General features: G+C 35.2%; 1 pseudogene; it reads left to right on the forward strand.

Annotated features, from left to right (window-relative positions):
- Window positions 1-11252: 11252 nt before the first annotated feature.
- On the forward strand, window positions 11253-11353 carry LOC148760318 (small nucleolar RNA R71; annotated as a pseudogene).
- The last annotated feature ends 3479 nt before the right edge of the window (window positions 11354-14832 follow it).

The raw sequence follows: 14832 nt of genomic DNA on the forward strand, positions 1-14832 counted from the left end.
TGAACAATATTCACGCAATAACATAAAAACTAGTCACACAATGACCTATCAATCAGTCACGCTAACTTAAACCTTTTTTCAATCACGCAACCCCAACGTGACCCATGCCAAAATCCACTCACGCAAAAGGTGCTAACCACCTAAGCACGCTATCACTCACGTAATATCTAAACCCTCAACCGAATTCTTAGCACATACATATCAACCAGTCACGCATGATCGGTCACCTTTCCACCCCAACAACACCAACAATACCACCTTCATGTTTATATTCAAAAATTTCAAACAACAAAAATATCAATATGAACGTGCAATATGTATAGGTTTATGCTCAAAAACCTTAACCTTAAACATGAACAATAACCATTCTGTCAAAAACCTCCACATGGTTCAAAATAAAATAAAAAAATTCATAAAAAAATATTATACCTTTCTCAACGTAATGTCAACTTCCTCACACTGCTCAATATGTGAACTACCTTTGTGCGAATAATAACCACTCCAAAAGGCTCCTACCACTGCTAAAATGCTCGAAAGTTGAACTGTCGAGGAATGCTTTTGCAGACTTGCTTCTGAGGATATGTACGGTCTCTTGATGAAAATCGAAGAGTTGTGGTCCACATAAAGGATATACTTGACCCGTTAATAGGTTTTAGGTTGAGGCACGGAGCCTAGTGAATGGGTCGGTTTCATTAAGGACAATTTTGTTTAATTTTTTTCTCTTGGCTAAAAACAATTAAAATTATAAGGAGGATCATTCTCAAAAACGCCTTATGCTTGAGGCCCATTTATGAAAAGTACTTTTAAAGAAAACTAGCAGTGCATTCTTAAAGAAGGGAGTCATCAGAGGTATGCTATTTGGAGAGGATTGAAAAATTTGTGGCCCATCACCTTTGGAGTTACATTTGTGAAGCTGTTAGGGTTCATTGTGAGCGAAAAATGAATTAAAGTAAACCCGGTGAAAATAAAGACAATCCAGTAAATGCCGCCTGCACAGGCATAAAAAGAAGTTAGAAGTTTTCTTCGTTGAGTGAATTACATCGCTTGCTTCATCACTTAACTCATTGCGACGTGTGAGCTTACTTTCATATTTTTGAATAAAAATTCCTTTGAGGACGAAAATTGCCAAAAAGCTTTTGACAAGATCAAGCAGTATTTGAAAGAAAACATTCGGGATTGGCAGAAAAACAAATTTGGAGATATGCATAGGAAGATTGAAATGTTGGAGTTTGAATTACATGAGTTGGACATGAGTTGCAGACCTATGATGGCAATTTTAAAAAAAGGGGTCTGGTGATAAAAAAGAAATCTGATTTGTGGTGGTTATGCAGATTAGAGAAACAGAAATGGAGGCAACAATCTAAAAGAAAATGGGTCACAAAAGGGGATAGAAATGTAAAGTATTTTCATGCTCTGGCCTCAGAAGGCAGAAGAATGAATGAACTGGTTAGCATCACAATTAATGATCAGTAAGTGGAAAATCCATTTGCTATCAGAAAAGAAGTTTTGAAACACTTTAAGCATGTCTACAATGAGAAAAAAATGCTGAAAGCTCATGATTTGAATTGTGGAATCCGAAAATTATCTGATGAGGCAACGGTTGAGTTGGAATCTCCCTTCTTGGAGGAAGAGGTATAGGATGTGATTAATGATTGGGATGGTGATAAAGCTCCTGGTCTAGATGGATTTAATTTACATGTTTCAAAAAACAGTGGCAGGTGGTGAAGAATGAAGTTATGCATTTTGTGACTGATTTTTATCATATTGGGAAATTGGGTCATGGGATTAATGAAAGCTTTGTTACATTAATTCCCAAAGTTAAGAACCAATTTGTCGGGGGGGGAATATCGTCCAATTAGTTTGGTGGGTTATGTGTATAAAATTATTGCAAAGCTACTAGAAAACAAATTGAAAAAAGTAAATGGAAAATTTGTTCAGTGAGTACCAGTTTGATTTTGTGAGAGGGAGATAGATTTTAGATTGTGCTTTCATTGCTAATGAAAAGGTAGATTTATTGCGTAAAAATAAAAATGATGGTTTGATGTTTAAGGTGGAATTTGAAAAAGCGTATGATAAGAACATTGCTATAGAAGTTTTTAGTAGCTTTATGAACATTGCTAAAGATAAGAACCTGTGTGGCGGCATCTATGTTGGTACTCAAGCTTTGTCTTTAACCCATCTTCAGTTTGCAGATGATATGCTATTATTCTGTGAGCCTGAATTCGAGAGCCTACTTTGTATGGAGTGAGTTTTAAGATGTTTTCAAATTATTTTTGAGTGGAAAATTACTTTCCATAAGAGTAGTTTATTTGGAGTGGATGTGAAAGCTGGTTGTTTATATGGGTGGACATCTAAAATAAATTGTAAGGTAGGAGTTTTATTTGCTACATATCTAAGATTGCCTTTAGGTGCTGTTTCAAATTTGCTGAAAATATGGAGGTCGGTGGTGGAGCGTTTTGAGGCTAAAATAGATAATTGGAAGTCAAAATTACTTTTAGTGCGAGGTAGAGCTACGCTAGTAAAATCGATGGTCAATAGTCTTTCAATTTCTCTGTCTCTATTTCAGATGCCCAAAGGAATTCAGAATAAACTGGATTTAATTCAGTAGAGGTTTTTATGGTCTGGCAATAAATTTATGGCAGGAATTCATTATGTTAGATGGGACAGAGTTTGTGGGTATAAAGTGGCCGAGGGGTTGGGATTGATTGATTTTGAGATAAAAAATTGAGCACTGGTCTAAATGGTTATGAGGGTTTGGCAATGAACAAAACTGCTTATGGAAGGAAATCATGTCTACAAAGAATGACTATGATCTGCGTGCCTTCCTTCCGAACTCTGATGTGTCTAGTAAATGCTCTTCAGTTCGGAAAAATATAACTTCTCCTCTTTTGCCTACTAATAAATTTTTTTTGTAGGTATCATCTAACTTGGGAGTTAATGTTGGTTATGGGAAATCAATTTTATTTGGGTAGGATGCAATTGTTTGGAAGCTTTATGACTACTGGTAAATACCCATCTCAATCTTTTTGTCATGTGGCTATTAATTTAGAAATTAGTAATAGTAGTGCATGGAAAAAATTTGTGGATGGATTTGCACTTTATAAAGTTGAAATTTTTATTTGGCAATTAATGTGGGACAAGGTTGCAGTTAAAGATGAATTGGGTAAAAGGGATTTGCTTTGTGAGGATAGGTTGAATTGTGTGTTATGCAATTGTCAACATGAAACTATTGGCCATTTGTCTTTTTCTTGCATGGAGACTTGGAAGATGTGGAATTTATGGTGCAAGCTATGGGAAGTTGGTGTGGTATTTTCTAGTAATCCACATGAGTTTTTTACGGAATGGTGTTTGTTGATTTCTGGTGGTGATAAAGGACGTGTGGAGATTGGCATTTTATGCCATTTCTTGGTCTATATGGAAAGCTTGTACTGACCAAATTTTTAATAATAGACTGTGGGATAGTAATAAGGTTTTTGAGCTTATTAAATTAAAGAGTGGCTATTTAGTCTAAAGCTAGATGGCTACATATTAAATATTCTGTTGATGATTTAATGTGGGGTTCAGAGTATCTTTTAGGGGTTCGACAGTCCGCTGAAAAGCGTGAGAATATTGTGTAGTGTGCTCCATTGGTGGGATGATTGAAGTTTAATGTTGATGGTGCCTTCTCTGGCAGCTTGGGACAAGTTGGAATTGGTGGAATACTTCGTGGTAGTGGCCGTACAATTATATCAAAATTTTATAAGTCCGTTGGTGCTGGGAACTCGAGTTTTCTGGAGTTATTAGCTATCCAAGAAGCTTTTCTCTTATTTGGTAATTATATGAGTAATCGTAATTCTAGCCTTTGGATTGAAAGTGATTCAGCAAATGTAGTGTTGTGGTCCAATAAACATGAGGAAGCTCCATGGAAATATATACAATTGATTATTAGAATGGAAAGATTACAAGAAAAGTGAGAAATTGGAAAATTTCTCATGTGTGGCGTGAAGTAAACAGTGCGGCCGATGTTCTTGCTAAGGAGGGGATATTATGGAGTGAGGGTTTGGTGCAATTTTTTCTGTAAGGGAATTGGCGTGTGGTGCTTCCCTATATGGTGTCATGAACCCGGATGTAGATGAGTTTACGGAACAGTTTGAATTAAAGCAGCTGATAAAGTAGAGTTGTAAAGGAGTTGGAACTCTAAAGAGAGTCCTAGGACGGTGTTGTAGTTTAAATATATGGATTTGGTTCCAAATATTTGATCCGTTTGCATCAGATTGGGACATGACGAAGCTGGATTATATTGGGATGGGATATGGAATTCGGACATAAGAAGACGACGCAAATAGGACGCGTGCAGGATCTGCTGATGGTTTGGTAAGGAACTGTTGTAATTGAGTGGAATTTTGACAGCACCAGCTTTGAGATGGGATGCGTGCAGGAGCTGGTGACAGTTTGGCTAGGAACCGTTGTAATTGATTGGAATTATTACAGCAGTTTTATGCTAAGACATAGTAATTTAATTTTAACTTATAAAAAAAACTTATTAAAAAAAATTTATCAAATAACTTTAACTTAATTTTAAAACCTATTATTTTTTATAAGAGCTTCATAATAATTTTTAAGTTAGAAAAAAGTCAAGCCTAACAAGCTCTTAGAACGCAGCTTTTTGGATGAGAATTTGAGCAGTGAATATGACTATAGGGCTTTTTGAGGGATTACACCTTGGGTGAAGTTTTTAAGGACGAAATTATAATGGAAGGTGACACCTAGTGGTATGTATTCTTCTAACTGCACGTTTGGTTCGCGGCGAAAGGGATGAAGAGCTTTTCTACATGTATAATAAGATATTGAAAAGATACATGTCTCCACAAAGGAATGAAAAATATAAATATGCTACAGTGTAAATTAAGTGGAGTATAATAGTCTAAAGCAAGAATAAAATTGTGGTAGTGCAAGATTGTGGGCAATATCTATAATGTCTGAAAAAGACATGATGTCCCAACATCCAAAAACGAACCCAACGCATTACTGTTGTCACCAAAACGCAGCCATTACAACTCTCGCTAAAACCAACCGAACTATTATCACCTTTTAAGATCCTGCATTCATAGTACTTTTTTATCCATGGAATAAACAACAAAAATTAAAAATCACAACACTACCAAAATAAAGTAAACCTTCATTCATGGAAAACCAATATATACCAAAGAACCAAAACTGAGTGTTAAAGACAGAAGTGCATGCAACCTTTGGAAAAACTCGGAAAAGAGAAATACCAGAACACAATGAAACACCACCATCAGCAATAGAAAACCTTTGCTGAAACTACAGAAGAAGACATCGTAGAAAAACGAAACATCAGTCAGAGAAAAACCTTCGAGAACCATTTAAAATGAAATGCCAAAATAGAAAGAAACGTAGCCATCAACAAAGAAAGAAGATTGACGCTGCGAGGAAACCTGAGTGACTGAGCGTCATTGCTAAGGAAAACCCAAAAACAAAAATGAACAAAAGGAAAGAAACCCCTACACACTTGAATCAGAAGGAAACAATAGGTGGAAACCGTCACTGATACCCCAAAGGCAGAGGTTGAATCGAGGAGAACATTAAGTGGGAAAGAGAAAAAAAATGCCATAAGCAGCTGTTGTGGAAGAGAAAAGAACAAAGAAAGAAAAACAAAAAAAGAAAAAAAGGAAAATAAGAGTGAAAACTCAACAATGTTCCTCAGAAATTAAAAAATGACAAACCCACGTGTCGCGTTTTAGATACCCTATGTATGTTAGATTCATTATACTTAGATTAGATTAGATTAGATTAGATTAGATGGTCAAACTAGACCCACTCTTTCTTCTCAAGTTATCCTTTTCTTCATTCCTCAATTTTCTTTTCCTTTTATCTTTTCTTTTAATTTCTTTTTTTTTTAGATTTGTAGTGGCATGGTTTCTTATATACATTTCATATTTCATTTTCTTATATACCTAATTGATTTTTTTCATATGTTTATTTCCTTTTGTTTGATTAAAATTTAAAAAAAAAATGGAAAGTCCAATAAACATGTGCTTTATATCACATATCCCACATCAGTAAAAGATAAAGTTGATCTTAAATATATAAACATGGGTCTTTCACCATTTATCAAACATGCCTTTTGGGTTAGGAACATGAGCTCGTGATTTATAGGCTTGCACAAGGTTGGGTTTAAGTTCTCGCTTGTGACATTTCATATCCAAACAGACTCAAATCTTCACTGATATGGAGCCCTCATGAAAAATACAAGAGTCGAGGTAGACCCAAACTAGTGTAAGGGTCACTCTCTTTTACGGGTAAAGAGCTAGTACAACAAGGGCATTACACAATTGGGTCGGGTAGAATGTCACAAATCCCACATTAATAAAAGATGGGATGAGTCTTAGATATATAAACATGGGTCTTCCACCATCTATCAGGCATGTCTTTTGAGTTAGGAACATGGGCTTGTGATTTATAGGCTTACTCAAAACTCTATCTTCAGAGTTTAAGGCCACACAAGGTTAGGCTTAAGTTCTTGCTTGTGACATTTTGAATGTATCGGATCTCACATCAGTAAGAAATATGATAGGTCTTGGGTATATAAGCATGTGTCTTCCACCACCTAGTACGCATGTCTTTTAGGTTGGGAATATGGGCTCGTGATTTATAGGCTTACTTAACACTCTATTTTTAGAGTTTAAAATTACACGAGGTTGGGCTTAAGTTCTAGCCCATGACATTTGGTATTATAACAGACTTGAATCTTCACTAATGTGGGACCCCCATGAGAGATATAAGGGTCGACGTAGACCCAAACTAGTGTAAGATTCCTTTTTCGAGCAAAGAGCTAATGCAACAAGACATTGCATAAATAGGTGGGGTAGAATGTTACGGATCTCACATCAATAAGAGATGGAATGGATCTCGGGAATATAAACATGAGCCTTTCACCACCTATCAAATATGCATATTTGGTTAGGAACTTGAGCTCGTGATTTTTAGGCTTATTTAAGCTCTATTTTCAAAGTTAAAGGTGACACAAGGTTGGGCCTAAGTTCCAGCCCATGACACTTTACCTAGCTATCTAATATATGAATGGGTGTGCAATAGGTAGAAATTTACATTTGACTACTAAAGATTTAGCTTTCATGTATACTATATGTTAAAACCCATAAGCTTGTAAGAGGAAATCAAGAAGAGATAGCTTGGGAAATTTCTAGAATTCAATTAATTGGAAAACTAATGAGTACAGTTACAAACTTCTATTTATAGCTATGTACATAATGCTAAGAATGTCACAATTAATCAAAGTATTTATAATAAAACCTGTAACTAACTTGAAACCAATTGTTGCTTATTTACAAAACTGACAATGATAAATAACTAATTATCAAATATCTAATAAAGCTAATGATAAAGCCTCTTCGAAGGATAAACGTGTTTTTTCAAATACTCTTTAGGTGAGGAAGATTTCAAAAATCTTTACTAGAGCGCTAGAAGAGTCTAAGAAAGGCCTCTGATATTTAATGATGAATAAGAATTAAAAATATAAAACGCAAATTAATGATTAAGGGAAATGAGAATCGAATCAATAATTAAGGATAAAATAAGATAGCAAATGATTAATAGGTACTGTTTTTCAAATGGGCATCACAAGCTATTAATCCTTCCTTGTGCGTAACAGTATTTTCAGATCCAACTTTGTTTCGTAAACCAAAACCTATTCTCTTTAATGAACTTAAGTCAAGCTTAAGCTCTCATTCAAAATGATAGACTTAATCAGGTGGCCAATTACGCCTAAACAAAAAAATTGATAGCGACTCCCAAACTTCATTTTAAGGCAAATAGGTTCCCAAACCCACACATAGTAACAATACTTATCAAATTTTCCCAAAAAATATATTTTTGTAGAATATAACAATAATGCAAATTGATTTTATTTTTTACAGCATGATTCTAGAGCTAGTAATTTGTGATTTGATTGGTGAGATGTAATTGCTTATATTATCTTTGCATGGAAATATATCTCATTGTTTTGATTAAATGATTAGTGATGATTATTGGACTTAATGCTTATTTATACTTGATAATTATTACTAACCATTGTTTTTTGAGTTTAAATGCTTAAGCTCATGCTCCATAACCTTTTTGATATAACAAAAAGGGGGAGAAGGTTTATGAGCACATTGAAATGCTCTCTTATATTACTTGAATTTGTCTTGAAAACATTTTTAAGTTTCATGCACAAATTAAGGGGGAAAATTTCAAAGGTCATATTCATTTCTTATACCCTTCTCACTTATACTTAAATGTTTTCAACAATGGCATAGAGACCAATTAAGTTAGGGGAAGGTTTTAAGAAATTTCAAATGCAATATGCTCATGTTTTTGTCATATTAGACAGGGGAAGATCGTTAGCCTTGAGTTAATCATGTTTTGATTTGACAAATATCATATGTTATCTTGAACTAAATGTTAAGCATTTGAAAGTGTTTCAAATATATTTTTAATCCTCTAAAGTTATAAAATTGTTTAAGTAGCCATACACCATTAGAAAACATCTTATAAGCTTACAAATAATGCATATTCAGCTAAGAAAGCAAGAGCAAATATGCCTTTAAAAGCTATTTGAATGTAAGAGCAAGGTAAAGAAGAAACAACTGAAGACAAATCCCAAAAAACTAGAGAAACCTCAAGACACAAGTCAAGAGTCTATCTTAGAGAAGTTCAAGTCGATCCAAAGGCAGAAAGAGTGCAAAACTTGAAGAATATAAAGTCATAGTTGACCCTGAAGTGTCTATAACTGACCATGTTCAAGAAAGTTCAAGAAACTGAAGTTTTGAATAGACATAGTCGACCTTGACCTAAGTATAGTCGACCCTTACAAGTCAAAAGCATGAAAAAGTTGACTTTACACAGACAAAGTTGATTATAGAGGAGGCATAGTCAACTATAGCAACTCAAATTTGTAAAAAACATGTTCTCGGGAGTTAGATCTAGTAGAAGAAAGTAATACTCAACTACAGAGCCCTAATTTGAGAAATTTGAATAACGTAGTCTATTTTAAAAGTGTTGTAGTCGACCCTCAAGCTTCAACAATGGTCTAACTTGATTCAAACTTGTGTTAACGGCTCCAAAACTTCACACTAGCTATGAATAGCTACATTTGAGCTATTTTAAAGAAAGAAAAAACTTGAACGAAAACTTCAAACCCTAAAAAGACCTCCAAAAGCTTATTTTCACTCTCTAGCTTCATTTTAGTCTTCCACCAAGCTTACAAAAGTTGAATACTTACTTCATTTGAGCTAATGTTTCTTTTCTCACTAGACCTTAGCTAAAATTTATAACATTTAGCTTTCGTAGAGGTATTCTTCCTATACATTGTGCTCATCTTGTAAAAGTTCTAGCATTAAAAAGCTATTTATGGATTTATTGTTAAGCCTTTGAAAAAACGTTGTTGTAAGGGTTATCGCTTAATCCAGTGAAAAAGCCATTGTAAGAATTACTGCTTGATCCCATTAAAAAGTAAGAATTCTTTTGTGGATTGTATAAAGGTTATCGCTTGATTTTTACAAAACTGGTGTAAAGGTTATTGCTTGGTCCCATTAAAAAGCAAGAATTCTTTTAATAGATTAGAAATTCCTTGGTTACCAAGGGGTGGATGTAGACATTGAAAAAGTCAAATTAGTATAAAATGTTCGTGTCTCTTTATAATTTTGCACATTATTATTCATTGCTTATATTTGTTTTAGGAAAATAGTTTTATATTGATTTATTGCTTTACACTTAGAAAAATATTTTCATTTAAGTATTCATAGCTAGCTTTCAACTTAAGAAAATATTTTACTTTGGTATATTATTTTAATGTTTAGTGATTTATTATTGAAAACTTGCTTTTGATCCTAGAAAATATTTTTAGGTGAAAAAGTTTTGATTTTAATACTTAGATTTTCAAAGAAATTTCTAAATACCAATTCACCTTCTTTTGATATATTGCCTTTTGAGACTTCTACACTAACAAGACAAAGGCCTAAGTGAATCACTAGCACCCAAAGCACAAAAAGGTTTAGAAAATTTATCAATACAAATAGTATAAGGGATTGAGAAACTCTATGGATCCTTAAGGTTTGGTGGAAGGTTATTTTGGATTATAGCACTACACTTGTCAATAAATGCAATTGTCTCAAAATCTTTTGGTTTCCTTTTTTTTGGACATGATCTCTTTAAAGAACTTCACATAAGAAGTTATTTGTACCAAAGCATTTGCAAAAGGAATGTTAATGTGAAGTTGCTTAAAAACATTCAAAAACTTTTCAAATTGTTTATCGATTTTCTTTTAATTCAATGCTTGAGGAAAACGAAAGAAAGGAACATCTGGCTTGACTTGTGGTGGTGTGGATACTTTTTCCCCTTGCTTAACTCGATCAACTTGCACTTGCTGGCCAGAAGTATCCTCCTCATCAACTTTATCTCCACCATTTACCATTTCCTTACCTTTTAACTCATCAAGCTACTTATCACTCGTCAAAGTAATCGCATTGCATTGTTTTTTTCTTTTTCTTTTGAGATTTGGTTCAGTGTCACTTGGTAAATCTCCTTGAGGTTGACTGTTGATGGAATTGGCAAACTAACCCAATTGTGTCGCTAAAGTCCAAAGTGATACCGCTTGACTTCGAATGACGACATCAGTCTTCGTCATGTATTGCATGAACATCTTTTCCACAGAAGGCTTTTTCTCAAGCGTTAAAACTCTAACTTATGGTGGAAATCCAAGAGGAAAGTTTGGCTTAGGTGTTAAAGAAGGTCCTTAATTATTGCTCCGTGAGAAATTAGGATGATTTCTACACCTAGGATTGTAGCTATTGGAATATGAATTATTCTGCTGTGTATTAAAATTTTCAACAAACTATACTGATTTAGCATTAATTAGACAACGATCAATAAAATGCCCACCTCCACATAACTCACATGTCACAAAAAGACTTTAAACAACATGGACACCTAGTGTATCAATTTTCTTAGTGAAAGTAGCCATTTATGTAGTCAAGACATTAATTGCATCAAGCTCATGAATACCAACAACTTTTCTGAGACCTAATCTCTTAGATGGCCATTAGTAATTGTTGGAAGCCATTTCCTCTAACAAGTTATAAGCCTCATAAATTGATTTACCTATTAGTGCCCATCCTACTACAGCATCAATTGTGGTTCTAATTAATCCTAATAAACCATTATAGAAAGCTTGCATTTGCAGCCATTTAGGTAACTCATAATGAGGACATCTTCTAAGCAAATCCTTGTATCTCTCCCAAGCCTCATAAAATGATTTTGAGTTGCATAAAGGAAGTGACATCATTTTGCATCTTTGCTATCTCAACTGGTGGAAAGAATTTAGTCAAGAATTTTTTAGCAAAATCATCCCAAGTGTAGACACTAGATTAAAAAGACAATGAACAAAAAATGATGGAAAGAAAGGGAGAGAGGTACGACTGGCAGGGTGCGGACGCACCCTGCCAGGCACCTCTCTCACCTGCCAGACGCGAAAAATTCGCGTCTGGCAGGTTAGTGGAACTTGCCCCTGGGTGCCCAGGGACAAGGCAGTACTGGAGCGCCCCCTCCAAAGCCCAGAAATCGGGTATAAATGGGAGGGGGAGAACCTGCAGCAGGGAGGAAGCTTTTCTAAGCAAAGGAGAGCTGGGCAGAAGAGAAAAATAGAGAAACAGCTTGGTTGTTTGCTGCCGGTAGGAGGAGAGAAATCTGGGCTGGTTTGCCGCCGGTAGGAGGAGCAACAGCTTGGTTGTTTGCTGCCGGTAGGAGGAGTGAAAGCTTGGGAGTGTTTACTGCCGGTAGGAGGAGTGTTTGCTGCCGGTAGGAGGAGAGAAATCTGGGCTGGTTTGCTGCCGGTAGGAGGAGTGAAAGCTTGGGAGTGTTTGCTGCCGGTAGGAGGAGTGTTTGCTGCCGGTAGGAGGAGAGAAATCTGGGCTGGTTTGCCGCCGGTAGGAGGAGCAACAGCTTGGTTGTTTGCCGCCGGTGAAGGGAGCAGCAACAGCGAAGATCTGGCGCGAGGGGAAGGAGCACCGAACGGAGGAAGAGAGAGTGGAGCGGCGGCTGGCGCGGCACCAGAGAGGGAGGAGCGACGGCTGGCGCGGCACCAGATCTGCAAGTGACGCAGTGCCAGCGACAGTGAAAAATAGAGAAGGAGAAAGGGAGAAGAATGGTGCGTGAAGAAAGAGGGAGGGTCCAAAGATTTAAAATGGCACCGTTTTGACTCACCCCAAGACCCCTTTTGATTACAAAACGACACTGTTTCGGTGTTGGAGGGTGTGGCTATTCGTAACAAGGTAAATTTTTCATTTTTATTATAGATATATTGGCTTGATTTTGTGGTGCTAAGTTTGACTTAAAATATATATATGTATATATAAAAAAAAAAGGAAGCTAATTGGTTTCGTTAGAGTATTAATTTAGCTAAAGAACATATAATATTTAGCGGATTGTTTGTTTTAAAATATATATATATAAATATGGGAAAAGATGAAATGTGGAACATATTTATGAGATTCATAGTCATGAAAATTTATATAGAGATAATAAGAGTGAAAATAAATTAGGGAGAACTAGAATTAAAATATGATGAAACAAAAATGTGGAAAAATCAAATTAGGTAAAAAGGTAGTTCTATATAAACGGAGAAAGAACAAAATAGAAGGAGATAAAGAACTATTTAATATAGATAAGATAACTGCTCAATTTGATGCCGATGATGGGATAATTGATCGGGATGCGAGAAGTCGCAATCCCGAGCTTATGTTCCCTAGGCTCGGAATCCGAATCAAGGCCCCACCAATATGATGGGAGGGTCTCGTTTTTAAGATTCCGAAATCCTTAATAAATAAAGAGCTTGATTATACAACAAAAATTATTACTTGATGAAATTAATTGATAAAAAATAAATAATAAGTAATAAAATAATGATAAAATGATAACAATCCAAATATATATAATAATTAATTCGTGAAAATACAATATATATGACATTAAATAAGTAAATAAATAAATTAATAATAATAAAAGAATAATAATAACTAATTTAAAAGTAAGCATCGAATATTAAGTGGCATAAAGAAATGTGAAAATAATAAATAAAGACCTTAGGCATTAGGTTTGAATAAAAATCACTTATGAAAAATATAATAATAATAAAAATATAAAAATATATATAAAATAGTACGATAAAAAAATATATAATTTTTATTCATTAAAATAACATAGAATTATAAACAATTTGTCTAACTATAAATGAAAAACAAAGAACTTAGGACAAAAAAATGTAAAGTATAAAAATAATAATAATAATAATAAGAAATAAGAATAGGAAATAGGATAATAAAATATATATAATAAAAATAAAAATAATAAATGATAAAAAAATAAATAATTGTATTAGCATAACATATACATATTGCATCATACATATCATTGCATATCAATATTTTTGGTTTTCGAGCTTAAGCCCCGATGATGGGATCTTTCGGGGATCCTGCGAAGGCGGGTATTTCTCGAAAAGTTCCTTAGGTGAAAAGATGTCCTCGGGTCCCACCAGTGTGATGGGAGGGCTCGAGAACCATCTTTAATAAAAGGCTTTTGCTCGAATTAGGTTCATTATGCACAAAATATTATTTTAAAAAGAAAACGTACGATGACCCCGATGACGGGAATTATTCGTCGAATTTGCGAAGGCGAGTTTCTCGGATAATTCCTTAGGTGAGAGAATATCCCGAGTCCCACCAGTATGATGGGCGGATTCGGAAAATATCCTCGATAAAAGGTTATTTGTCCGGCATTTTTATCTCACGCCATGCATTTCATCTCACCACCCATTTGCATTCCATTTTAGGTTAAATAGGAGATAAAATAAAAAATAGTAATTAAGGAAGTCTAGTGAAATTAAAAATTAAAGCCCAATAGGATAATCTAAAAATGGTACCGTTCATGGAACGGGCGTCCGAGGGGTGCTAATCCTTCCCCGGGTGTAACCGTACTCCCGAACCTAGATCCAGAAAATTGTAGACCGGTTTAAGGTTCTTTTCGGTGGGCTTAAAATTAATTTAAGTTTGCATCGATTAGAATCGAGTCAATAGGTGGCCAATCGCACCTAGTAGTAAAAAAAAAGATTGGTGGCGACTCCTAGTTAAATTTTTTTAGTGAGTTTTCACATTCGCGTCTAGCGGTCGGGTTCCCGGACCCGCACGTTACGACAGCTGGCGACTCCACTGGGGAATAGAGAGTCGAGCCATAAAAAATAATAATAGGTTATCCAAGGCTTTAAATAATTCACTGTTTTCTTAATATTAATGATTTGTACTGCATACTTTGTTTGGTACATTAGTTTATTTCGCATTTATTATTTTATTGCTTCTAATACTTGTGGGGATTTATGGTAGAGGGATGTGAGATTGTTACTTTGAACTCATGGTTTCCTTCACACACACAGCACCTTTTACATTCATGCATAAACCCTCCACCCGGGTTATGTCCTTTTTAGGAGGGAGTTTAGTAGCTACGCTCTCGTGAGGTGATAACCTCCGCACGAGCTAGTGAAGACTCTCACTCAAATTGAACCTAGTCCGTTTGAAGCCTGTAATGGGTGAGGACCGGGGTGCCTTACTAGTCCGCGTGGACGACAGTGAGGAACGATTTGGGAACCTTAGCTCTGTTCATAAACCCCGCTCAGCATATAGAGTACCGAGAGCAGTGTAACCTTAGAAAGGGCCATACCCGTGAGAATATACCTTATAAGTAGGTACACATGAAGGAATTTCTTCCACTCCCTCTATTCTAAAT

This window comes from Theobroma cacao, chromosome 10 (assembly GCF_053813885.1).
Source record: "Theobroma cacao isolate CCN51 chromosome 10, ASM5381388v1, whole genome shotgun sequence".
NCBI classification, from domain to species: domain Eukaryota; kingdom Viridiplantae; phylum Streptophyta; class Magnoliopsida; order Malvales; family Malvaceae; genus Theobroma; species Theobroma cacao.